This window comes from Silene latifolia, chromosome 11 (genome assembly GCF_048544455.1).
Source record: "Silene latifolia isolate original U9 population chromosome 11, ASM4854445v1, whole genome shotgun sequence".
NCBI classification, from domain to species: Eukaryota; Viridiplantae; Streptophyta; class Magnoliopsida; order Caryophyllales; family Caryophyllaceae; genus Silene; species Silene latifolia.
Window position 1 is genome coordinate 8220233 of NC_133536.1, and position 13685 is coordinate 8233917.

Genomic DNA, 13685 nt, shown 5'->3' on the forward strand with positions numbered 1-13685 from the left:
TTCAGGTCACTGATAATCAGGTCGTATCGGGTTACGGGTCGTCATCAGATCGGTTTCGGGTCGCAATATTTTCGGGTCCTGCCGGATCGGGTTTGCTCGAATTCTGGTCGAGCCAGACTTGCCAGCTCTACTCACTACCACCGTAACATTTCATATGTCAAATCTCTAAGTTTCCCGGAACAACATTGATTTGTGAGTTTATGTCATTCTTTATGTGGGTTTTATTCTACCCATCATATGATAAAGCATGATAAGTTAGGTAGCAAAGCCACATTGCCATTAGATCCGAGGAAAAACCGGAAAGAAACATGTCTCCTCTCCTTGTGGGTGTGATTAGAGATGACCATTTTGACGGGCTGATCCAGCTCGATTCGGCTTGACCTATGGTTGTACACGAGTCGGGTTCGGGCCGAGCTGGGCTGACCCGGAGTGGGTCGGACTCGCCTAGTTAGGCTCTGAACTTGCCCATGGGAGAGGCGGGTTTGGCCGGACCGGGTCGGGCTCGAGGATTAAGACCGGGCCAGGCCATGGGGAGGGTCGAGTTAGCGGGCCTCCCATATTTTTTAAAAGTTTTTCCTAAAATAAAGGGGCTGGTCGTTCCTTTGGCCAGCTCTAGCTTGACCTAATCTATGGGTTGACTTTTCAAGGCTCGTGTGACCCGCCTTTCAGCTAGACCCGGCTCGGCACATATGCCGGTTTAGTGCCCAACTTCCTCGGCCCGTCTACCTTGGTCCACTTTAAGAAGTAAAAGAAATAACTGATCCAACCCTGAGTGTCTTATAGTTCATGGTCAACTTGAGCTAGCCCACACTAATCGGTCTCCCTCACTTGATCGATTTACGGCGAACCCCATGACCACCACTAAAAAGGGACATCTTTGAGTTAATTAATTGTAACTAAGGTGGACTCTCACCTTTTTAGGAGTGAGTACTCTTGTTTAAAACGGGGTATCTGTTTTAAATTTTAAAATCGGTCAAATAATAATACTATCAAATGGGGGATAATAAAGACAACATTTGACATTTTTTAGGCAAATTTGGTATGTATTTAATCCGTAAGCTTAAAACAGACGAGTAGGTCATCTGAGAGTCGGTCTCTCAATAAACTTATTGAGAGACTATTTTACAATTTTAAGTAAAAGTGGTACTAATAATAAAAAAGGTACAAATCATGATTAAAGATAAAATTGGTACATTTATTAAGTAAATATGTACGAAATAATTACTATGCCACGATCAATAATAAAAGGGTCACGAAATACAAATAAAAGGATGCGAAAGACTGATCTCTTAATAACTTATTAAAAAACTGTCTCTCCCAAATTTTAGTGAAAACAGATACTACCCGTCGTAAATGAAAATTCGTAAATTTTTAAGGGATCTCATTGGATAACTAAAAAACACAAGCAAAAATCTTACTCCCTTCGTACCACACCAAAGGTAACGCAGGGAAAATTGGAGTATTTAAGAAAAAGTAAGGGTAAAGAGGAAAAAAATAGGTGGGGTATGTAATTGTGGGTTTAATTGTGGGTTGGTAGGTGGGGTATGTAATGACATTTTGTGTAAATATCAAATGGGTATAAGGATAACTTGGTAATGTTGTGGGCCAAATAAGGAATGTTACTTTTGATGTGATATGTCAAATAAATAAGATTTTCCAACGCAAGTTGTTATGTTGATTTGCAAGTTCGACACATTTTTCACGTGAATTTTTGTGTTCTACTAGTCAGGTCGTCATATCATCAACCATTCTAGATTTCTACCCCTCATGGCCTCATATCATAATAAAAACAATTGGTCTCCCTTGTGACGGGTTACCATTTGTGACGGATATTTTGTGAGATAAAATGGTAACAAAATGGGTTAGTGGAGAAAGGGGACCACATGAATAGTGTTGCAGAGAGAGAAAAAGTGGGTACATTGTGAGGTAAAATGGTATCCGTCTTCAGCTTGTGACGGATATGTCATGTCTTCAATGAGAATTTGTGTAATAAAAAACCCAAATTCTCTCCTCTACCTATTTTATTAGAGGTCTTTACCCGTCTGTTCGCTCACCCTATATCAAGACCTATTGAATAAAGAATTGTAGGTTAGGTAGCAAAGCCACATTGGTTTAGGCGCGAAATTAAAAATAAAATTTACTGAAAATAAATTTTCTTTGTATAGATTTATTTGTTTGTTAAAGCTCAATTCAAAAGTTTCAGATAGCACAAATCGATAATTTAACTATTTTTTAAAAAATTTAGTGTAACGAGTGTTATCCTGGTACGTACTATATAACTCCACCTCACATTCCCACTAAAATGAGGAAAGACACAAAAAATGGAAGACGAAAAGAAAGTGCAATTACTAGGATTATGGGCTAGTCCTTTTGTTAGAATGGTGAAAATTGCCTTAAAACTTAAGGGCATACCTTACGAATATCACAAAAATATAGAAGAGAGTTTGAAGAAGAAGAGTTGTTTATTATTACAACATAATCCAATTTACAAGAAAGTGCCTGTTCTTGTTCATGAAGGACGTCCCATTTGTGAGTCATTGGTCACACTTGAGTATATTGAAGATACTTGGAATTATTCACCCCATATTTTGCCAAAAGATCCTTAGGGTAGATCAAGGGTTCGGTTTTGGGCTAGTTTCATTCACAATCAGGTATTTCGTCTCTCTCGAAATTATATTTAAATATTAGATAGATAAACAAATTCAAATAAAGTAGTAGTGAATTTATTACAATACAATGTATACGTTATTGTCACATTTTAATCAGTTAATATACGTGTAAATGTAATTTACTAGGGTCTCCACCCCCACCACCACCTCCTCAGTGTTTACTAACCCCACTCTCATGTATGCACAAGTCTCAACTGTAACCTTAAGCCTAAATTAAGTAGTGGCGGATTTGTGGGTAGCTTTGTTAGTTAGACCCATGGAGAGATAGAGTTCAACGACTATTTCCGATGTCCCGGTTATTTGTTTGCCTATTTTATTTTGAGGTGCATGTCTCAGTCAATTGTTTGCGTGCCTTTCTATTTTAGGAATGCCTTTGATGGACAATTGAATCCTCCAAACTCAATTTGTTCAACTTGTCATCTAATAATTGACATCTTCCTCTTTCTTTAGTCTTTGTCCCAGAACCAAAGACAAATAAATGACCGAAACGAAGGGAGTACTACTTTATGAACGCATGCACAAATTTCTTTCATTCATATGCAGGGACGAAGCTAGGACAAAATAAGGACCAGGGCCGATTTTCATTTTGCCGATTTATAATTCATTTATCGACTGATCGTAGATGTAAAGGCAATGGGATAACATTGTCGATATCTAATACACCATAGGTTTTTTAGATTTATTACGGTCTTACGAAGTGTATATAACATACAAGTTAATAGTATTTACTTTTGTTTAAATATTGAATAACAAATTAAATTGTATAAACCTCTTATAGAACGGTTTTATAATATGGTGTACAAAGTTAACAAAGTAAATATAAATAAGGAATGAAATATTATCTAGACAAATTAAGTTAAAAAAGTTGTAGAAATCTAAATTAGATTAAAAATGTGGCTGCCTAGCATCGAACCCATGACCTCGCGTGGTATTCTATTGGAATACTCTATACAAACCATTGTGCCAACATTACTTCCTTGATTAATACCCGACGCATTTATTACTTGATCTTAAAAAGCTCACCCGGGCCATGGCCCGCTCGGCCCAGGCGTAGCTTCGTCACTGTTCATATGGTATTGCCTATTGGCCTTATGCCTTCTTTAACACGCATATAAATGTTTTAGGAAAAAAGAACAAATAATAAACGTAAAAATGTTGATTATATAATATAAGTATCATCTGGTGACAGCTTATCATTAACTCATACTTTGGTGTAGGTATATGACGCTTACATCAAGGTTATTGTAAAACACGGAATTGAAGAAAAGAAAGCCATAATCGAACTAGAAAAGAACTTGGCAGTTTTGGAAGAGAACATGAAGGTGATATTCTCAAGTGTGACACCTTCGACCGATGAAGAAATGGGGATGCTTGACATATTATTAAGTGCACTATCTACTGAATTAAAAGGTATTGAAGAAGCCTTTTGTTTGAAGTGTATAGTTGACCCTAAAAAATATCCATCAATATGGTCAAGGATTGAATCTTTAAGTCAACTTTCATTGGTCAAAGATACTGTTCCATCTCATCACAAGTTGGTCAAGCTTTTACAAGAACTTATATGCTCCTTAGTTCAACAAGGCAATAATCATTTCAAGAGCACACTCTAAGAGCTAATATTGTATTTCGAGATACTAAGACCATCCCCAAGTAAGGTCACCGACTGGGTCGTGACCTTGTTGGGTCACCTTAATAACACCTTAAATTATGATTAATGGGATAATTTTGGTGACCTTGAATTACCCAGGGTCAATTGGTGACCTTGAATTGAGTTGGTGACCTTGAATTGAGTTGGTGACCTTGTTGGTGACCCGATAGGTGGCACTCTCTTATTGGCTGGAAACAGAAAAAAAGGACAACAATCAAAACAAAGGGAGGTGACCTTTGGTTGAGTATGGTGACCCGGTAGGTGGCACCCTCTCATTGGCTGTAAAGTGGAAAATGATTGGGTTGGTGACCTAGGTCGTGACCTTTTTGCTTGGGAGGGTGAAAGTGGGTCAGGATAATTAAGGTGTGATTAAGAGGAAAAATATTGGTGACCCGATTAACTTGACCTTCTGCTTGGGGATGGTCTAACTAGTTTTATTATCTGTGAAATTCAATACTCGTGTTAATTAGTTGGTCCTTGTGTTAGTATATATATTTGTTGATGACAACGATCGTTGTCAGTTGTCACTTGAGCTAATTCTAAAAGCTAATAATGTATTTTGAGATATTAACTTTCATTGTTATTGTTGAGTTATTTTATCAACTGGGTTCATCAATTATGTTAAAATTATATTTTTTTTACTTTTTTACTCTTCATTTCAATCATTTGTTTATCTTTGTTTTTGACTCAAAAATTAATAAAGTGGATTATCTGTGGTTATTGTTACTAAATAACATGTAGAATAGGTAAACAAATGATTGAAATGAGAAAGTAACGAATTCACTTTTAAAACTAATGCAGATTGGTTTGTTAAAGATTCTTCTTAATTCAAAAAAAAGATGTCACGATTAGAGGTGAGCATGGTGCAAAACTGAATCAGATCGGATTGAACAACCGAACCAAAAACCGAAAATAATATTAAGGTAGACTGAAGACCGGACTTAGAGAAAATTGTTCTTGGATCGGACCGAACCCGTATTTTCGGTTAGCTTTGGTCTTCGACCGAAACGGACAGAATTTATAATTCTTCATTTGTAAGTATGGACTGTATGATAATTAAAATTTAATTTCAAACAAATAAACTAATTGATTAAAGTATCTTTAGCATAAATAAATAACCATCAATATTAAGTTTATAATACTGTTTTAAAGATAAAACACTTGATTACTTCATAAAGTTGCAAAAATTATTCAAAAGACACCTAAATTTCGGTTCGCTCGGTCTGGACCGACAGTAACCGATCTTGGACCAAACCGAAAACCAAAACATCAAAAAGTGTGACAAAGGACCGAAGCTAAATAAATCCAGTCCAGGATGATCCGAGCCGGTTAATTTTTTTTTAATTCGGGCTAAACTTGCTCACCCATAGTCAAGATTAACCATGGCAAACGGGTTAATCGAGCCGAGGTTGGGTCGAGTCAATTCGGGTACGGTTTTACAAGAATTCCTGGGTCGAGTTATCTGGGGTTCGGGTCAACTATTATCTAGTTATTTGTAGATAATAATCAACTTGCAAAAATAAACATTTGGGTGGGGTTATACTTAGTCGGGTCAATTCGGATTTGATAAAGTTTGGGTCTTGAATTCGGATGTCGGATCGGGTTATTAGAATGGGCTCGATTTTACCATGTCTAGTCTAGATAGTGAACAGAAAACAATACATCAAATAGGCATTCAACATCGACTTATACGGTTATACCACATCAAAATTTAATTGGGCTTTTGGGGCGAAGAGAAAGGTGTACGGTTTAATATTAGGGCCGGCCCGCATATATGCAAAAATGACAACGGCCCAGTGGTGAGCCAGACCAGAAATGGATCACATGCCAACCCACTTTAGCTGAAAACAAAGAACTCGCGAGTAGGGCAGAGTACGGATCGGGTATTTGATCCAAAGTGCTAGTTCGGATCGGATATCCATATTAAAAATCCTGAAATTAGATATCCAATATTCAAACCAAATGTTTCGGATATCCAATGTTCGGGTATCCAAATAATTGGATCGGATGCGGATATCCATACTTTAGAATTTACTTTAAAATTAAGTTTGAAACACGATTATATTCATAGTCTTACATGATGATTTTCTTTAGTATTCTTATTCCAATATTCTCGACATAAAATTTAAGTACCACCTAGATATTTCTCTAATATTTTAAACATTAATTAAGTTGTTGTATCAAATAAAATTTTATTTTCTCGAAATTATACTAGAAAATTATAGTTTCGGATCGGATCGGATATCCAAATGTTTTAATTCTAATATCCATATCCAAAACAAAAACAAAGATTTCGGATCAGATATCCAAACTAAACTTAACTTTCGGATCAGATATCCAAACATTCGGATCAGATTCGGATCGGATATCGAATCAGTTTAGATAATCGTATTTTTTGCTCTGCCCTACCCGCGAGGGTGTTTATCTCTTAATAAAAAGTAGACTAATTTCGGTGTTCAAAAATGCCTTTTTAAAATGGGTCAAATATATACTAAATTATATGGTAAATTGTCTTAAAAATGCCAAAAAATTTGTCTTCATTATCACCATAGGATAATATTTGAAACAGTTTTAAAATTTAAGATGCATACTCCGACTTAAACAAGACTTACTATTCGGTGTTACGATGTATTACTCAACTTGACATTATTATGCCTATTATGTATAATACGTCAGTGTATACTCTAATTAATAAGAAAAGTGATGTTAATAACATTATTTATACCTAAATATAATCTAAATAAAAATAAAAAAGAAGGCTTCTCGTTAGTTAGAGTGCACACTAACATAACATATTTGGAAGACCTAAACATTTTTATAATTTTTTTTCTTAATTTTTCACTTTTTATAAACTCGTTTTATCTACCAAGTAGTCAAGTACCACCCAATTCGTTTTAATTTTTATTTTTATAAATGATACCTCAAAATATCTTTTTAGAGACATTATTTTTAGCCAACTTTGAAATTAATAACAAAGGTTACCTGTCGCCCGAGCTTAACTCATATGCCCCTCATAACATATTCTCCCATTCGCATATCCATCACCCCCTGCCAAATGTAACCATACTATTAGTACTCAACTACTAACAACCGCCTCATATAACCACATCTTACACTCTCTCACAACCATACATATCAATCCGGCCTTTGTAAAATCAAAGTCTCTAGGACTGTTGTCTTTCTTATCTATCATCACACTTAACCACTAGTGACAACACCACAATACCACCACTGTTCGTATATCAAACCTCTTACACTCATATCAAAACAACACGGTTTTTCTCCTATCTTTGGTTAACATCCCCAAATAAAGAACATCGAATCTATGAACAAAATTACCTCAACATTCTTCCCAATACTATCCTTAATTGTATCATCATCTAACTCTCCACCAAAATCTCATATCATGCAGATATTCTACCAACTTCTTGCTTTCCTTAATTCCTCAAAACTCAAGACTAATCATGTTGTTCCGAAACTCCTATATACCCATTAACTAACATCCTCATGATGGGTGTCGCACATCTCGCTGACTCCTTACCTCTATATCACATAACTCCGGTCAACATTTTCTTAGTTCTACTCCCCTCATTCTTTTCTTTTTACACTCGACAAAAGTAATTAACCATTCAACTCCTTATTACTTCTTCCTAACGCTTTAGTGCTGCAATTACCTTTTTGTTGCTCCAACACTCAAATCTCACTATTTCATGTCGATATCATCTCACTCTTTCTTACCATAGATCTTCTTTTATTGTGCTATCACTCACACTTGCCACTAACCTATCCATAAAATCAACGTTCACTGTTCAAACAATGCATCTCCTTCGTACATCTCTAGAAATCAAAATTCATTTCATCCCGTTAAATGCCCAAAGAAATCACACGTAGTTTCACCTCTTAATAAACCAAATCTTCCAAACTCACTCAATGTCTACAAATCCACCTCGCAACATGTCTCCATAAAGTTCACTATATACCACTATTCTCAACCCCTTTTAAAACGAACTTTCACTACATATATTCTTGACCCACACGACTCCTAACCATCCCCCTCCATGATTCTTTACATATCTCAAGCTGCCACCATTTGTGTCTCTCATTTCAATCTTTTCATTCTCACGTTCCATAGACTCACATCATCCCTTGTCCATATTCACTTACTTTTACATTACTCAATCATACAAACATATCACTCATCTCATCTCACAAAACATGCTCTATGTCTCTATCAACCATACCAATCTTCCTTTTCTTTTTCCACTATCTATCACAACACATATAACTCATGTCCTCCCACCGAACTCATACTCACCATAAGATGTCACTCACCACCCCATAAGATTGGGTAACTCACGAATCAAGACCAACTTACATGTAAAACAATGCAATAAGAAGTAAAATAACAACTTTGAATTAAACATAATAGGCACGAATGTCAAAAGATAAGCATATGACCCAAAACAGGGGTCACTAGATCGAGTACAGGCCACTCGATCGAGTAGGTGAAGATCAGAAGCACGTAAAACAAATCACTAGGGCTACTCGATCGAGTAGCTAAGGTACTCGATCGAGTGCCACCTTACTCGATCGAGTATCCTAGTTACTCGATCGAGTACCCCAATTCTCAGCATTGTCCAGTTTTCGTAAAACAGTCATAACTCACTCATTACTTGGTCGATTTGGGCGTGTGACCTATCGTTAGAATCGTAAAAAGACAAGCTATCACCTCCAATTGGAATCACATCAAAATCATTTATGCATCTCAAGTTATAACAGTTTAAAGACAACCTCTTTATAAACGAAAAACACAACTATTGATTTTTACTTCCCAAACGACTTAAACAACAACAAGGTAGACAAAACGACTCAGTACACATAAAACCAGTATTGCTAATCTCATGTTACCATCTTCAAAAATCAAGCAACAACATCCATCATGCACATATATTATTTAACTCATTAGTCATGTACTAACCTCATACTTTAAATTTTATAACTTTTCGTAACACAACATTCTCATACATTACAAATCCTATTTCCATGTTACTAATACAACAACATTACAAATACACTTCGTCACTTAAACATATTCATAATCACAAAATTCATATTCTCATGCAATTGCTACCCCATCTTTTCCAATCGATTCATCCATTTCCAACACATTACTCATCATTCTCATACACTTTTCTAACAATTCTAACCAACATTGTAAACCAACTATCATGCAACATGTTTTCAATCAACAACACACGAAATCACATCATCACCATCTTTTCTACACATTCCTCATTCTCCACATACATACATCCACTGATTCATACCACACATTACTATATAGATACACAATATACAAGGTAAACACATAGCGATCCCGACTCATATCCCATGTGACCGGTTCAAAATTGTAGGGCGAGTTCGCGACTTTAGGACGTCTCCCAAGCCTTTGCATTAGCTCCTACAACTTTTACCCGGGTTCATTTTATTTGACTCCCTATGTTCATTAGATTCATTAGTTACAGGTTTCGGGATCGTCTCTCGATACCATTTGTAACACCCCATACTCCAAGTGCCTTACCAGGACCACTCGGGTATAAGGATGCCACCATCTCGTTACCCGAGGCATGATATTCATAAGACAATAACGAAACAACTTTAAAAGTAAATAAAGTTTAAAGTGATTACATAGCAATACCAAATCGGTAAAAAGAAATACAAGATTCTCGGACGGTCTCATCGCTAAAACTATCAAAGCTATAAAACATCGTCGACAATGCGGGAAGACTTCTAATCGCCACGTGATGACTCATCCAGCTATCCCATACGCATCACATTATACCGCTCAATAATCGCTCACCACCCCGAATGGATCACCACGCTTTTAAAACATTAAACGGGGTCAAGACTAATCACACAATTCATTATATCAATAATAAGATAAACAGACGCCTTAACTAATCACACACACAACCACACCAATTCCAATCATCTCAATCACCGATTGTCCACTGGACCACCGCCGCGATGGGGGACCGCACCGCACCCACCAAATTCCCGCTCCACATAGTGAGCGATAACCCTGTCCATTAATGTGCACATCCCTTTCTGTGGCGGGTTCCACGAGAAGGCGAAACTAGGCGTGAAGCCACTCCCGCAAGTGACCCCACTCGGCCCGAGGCCACGCCTCGCGAACCATCAACAACGATCACAACCACAATCACAATACAATTACTATATCAAACAACCAAACACAATACATCAACCAATATCCCATTATGGGACTAATACTGAGTAGGAAATCCTACCTGGAAAGCACAACTATCAGACGGTCTCTACAGCTGTCTCAAAAAGGCTCTTCTACGAAACTTCCTCCTATCATACAACATACAAATGCTACCAAATCACAAACTACTCAAAAACCCCCAAATCCCTAGATTAGGGTTTAACCAACTTAAAGGAAAGACAATAAAAAAGGGTACATAGATCTTACCCTCGACGCAAGGAACTCAACGGTATGAACAACGCTCAGAACTGACCTTCCAAACTCCGGGTATTGCTAATAATGCGATTAGGATGAAGAACTTGCTTGCTTTCTCTCTTAAACAGTAATTTAGGTTTTGCAAAAGTGATTTAGAATAATGACGACAAAGCTTATATACCTTAATCGCATAATTAACAAAACCCGAGAAAACTCCCCGTAAAACCGGCTACTCGATCGAGTACCCAAGGCTACTCGATCGAGTACCCCCTTACTCTATCGAGTACCTAAGGCTACTTGATAGAGTACCCCCTTACTCTATCGAGTACCTAAGGCTACTTGATAGAGTACCCTACAGGTCAGAAACTTTTCTAAAACGCAACTTACCCTTACTCGACAGAGTAAGGCCTACTCGATAGAGTACCCCAAGACTTATAAATACGGAGTATTACAGTTATTTTATTTCCGCATATAAAAAAAATTTATCTATTTTTTTTCATTGTAACTTTATCTTCTTATATTTAAGAGTGTTATATTTAACAATTTAATGTATAAAAGATTAAAAGTAGAATGATAAAGATGTCATGAATTCATGAAACATGACAAAAGAGAAGGAAAAAGGTGGAAACGTACAAACTTATTTTTTTCTCTACTCCCAAGTCCCAAGTAAAAAAATTATTTTCAAAAAAATATAAATTGAGAGTTTAACACTACATAAAAATTAAAATAACAAATTATAAAAACTAAAATAAAGTACTGCAAATCTAGCTGCAAATTCTCCTTTATGACAACATTTGTCACAAGTTTGTATTCTCTCACAAGCTACAAGTGGGAAAACAAGTAAGAAAAGTCTCACAAGCTCGTGACGAACTGACGATAACAAGCGGGAGACTTTCTGGGTAGCATCAACAAATTGGTTTAAATAGCGTGATAATTGGGCCATAAAACACATTAGCCCATGAGTCACAAAAACTTTAAAGAAACGATATATCAATAACATTATTGAGAGACCTCTCACATGATAAGGGGAGGGAGGAAGTTAATTTCTATTTTTCATGTTATGTCTCCCACTAATTTAGTGGGAAACGGTCTCTCACGAGACCTACTGATTTTTATAAGCCAATTAAATAGGTTCATATTTTTACACTAGCACCTGATTATTGATCGTTATATCTATAAGACTATAACCAATAAACCTTTATGCATATCCTTTTACCATTATAACCTACTTTCTCATGAGAAGGTTCTATATAACTTGAGCTAGTTGAGACTTGAAATGCATTTTAAAAAACATAAATTTGTGGGTGAAGAATTCTACGGTAGTCGGTAGCTTTGCTAACATAAGCAACATTAGAGTTGGTATGATATATGACGAAAATATAACCAAATTAGGCCATCAAGCCACCAAATTGTATAATCATCATACCGTACTCTATCTATCAGCTGACCATGACAATATTTTTTAAGTGTACATTATTAGATCAGGTCGGGTTCGGGTCGGGTCGGGTCAATTTCGGGTCAGTAGACTTCGGGTCGGAAGTCATTTTGGGTTCGGCTCAGCTATTATTAAGTTATTTATATATGGATAATAATTAGTTTGCAACAATAAACATTCAGGTCGAGTTATACTGGGTCGGGTCAATTCGAGTTCGGGTCTTGGGTTCGGGTGTCGGGTCGGGTTTAGGTCAGGTTATACGGGTCAAATCAATTTTGTCAGGTCTAGTATCAGGGTTTGAACTCAAAAACTCTAATTAAATAAGAATAATCTTTTATCAGTTGATCTAAATACTTATAGGTAACGGAGCGTGATAATATGACATGCATGTTAATAATGAAGCAGCCAAAAACATGACAATTTTATGAATTCCGCGTTGGTAGACTTACATACGAGTGATAATTTGTTTTTTTCTTGGATTATATATAATATATTGACTTAAAAAGTATGGCTTATTTGGCGAGCTTATATTAGTTGGAAACTTGTAATAAGAGTAAAATAGCCATCGTTGACTAGTTGACCAGATCAATACTACACGTTGGATTGACGACTTAATTTATTTCTAATTCAATGATTGATCGATCATGTACAACTTCTGCCTTGGTGCATATTAGCTCATATTTACTTATAATATGCCATATTATTATTTACTCTATATTTTAATTATTATACTTATTTAGTTTTCTATTTCAATGTCCTAGTCAAGGGTCGGGTTAGGATAAGATCGGCTAGAGGATTGCCTGGGCTCCTTTGGTGAAGCTCTGAACCGACCAGTCTAGGAGGGCATGTTGTACAAGCCGAGCTGAGCTGGCTCAGGAGCAGCTTTATTAACTAGGCTCATTACGTTTATTTTAATTTGTTTTTACAGGTTAAAGACTTAGGTGAGCCTTGCTTTCAGCTCAAATCGGCCATGCTCAGGAGCAGGCCAGCACAGACCAATGGAAGTAGAGCCCGACAAACCGAGTTGATCGAGTCTGTTTTTCGAAACTTTTTAAAATTATACCGTGGATATAAAATCACGCCGAAATCAAATTAAATATGAAGAGTATTATTATATTAACTAGATTTACAGGTGAGATTAGGTATGGTGCAAAGTAAATTGTTGTTTGATTTGACCACGTGCTTTTAAGTTTACTAAGGTTAGATGCGAATATGATGTAAATTAAATCATATACTCCCTCCAAGTTTGATCAATCTTCCCTATTTCTCTTTTGAGCTTATTTTCTTATCTTCCCCTTTCCTTTTTTGGTTATCTTTTATTCATTCTTTATTCATCCTCTCTCCTAAAAAGTCAACAATTTCCCCTACTTTATCCTACTTTATTCATTATTCATTTTTTATTATTTTCTCTCTCAACAACTCATACTACTTTATCCATTTTTTATTGTTTTC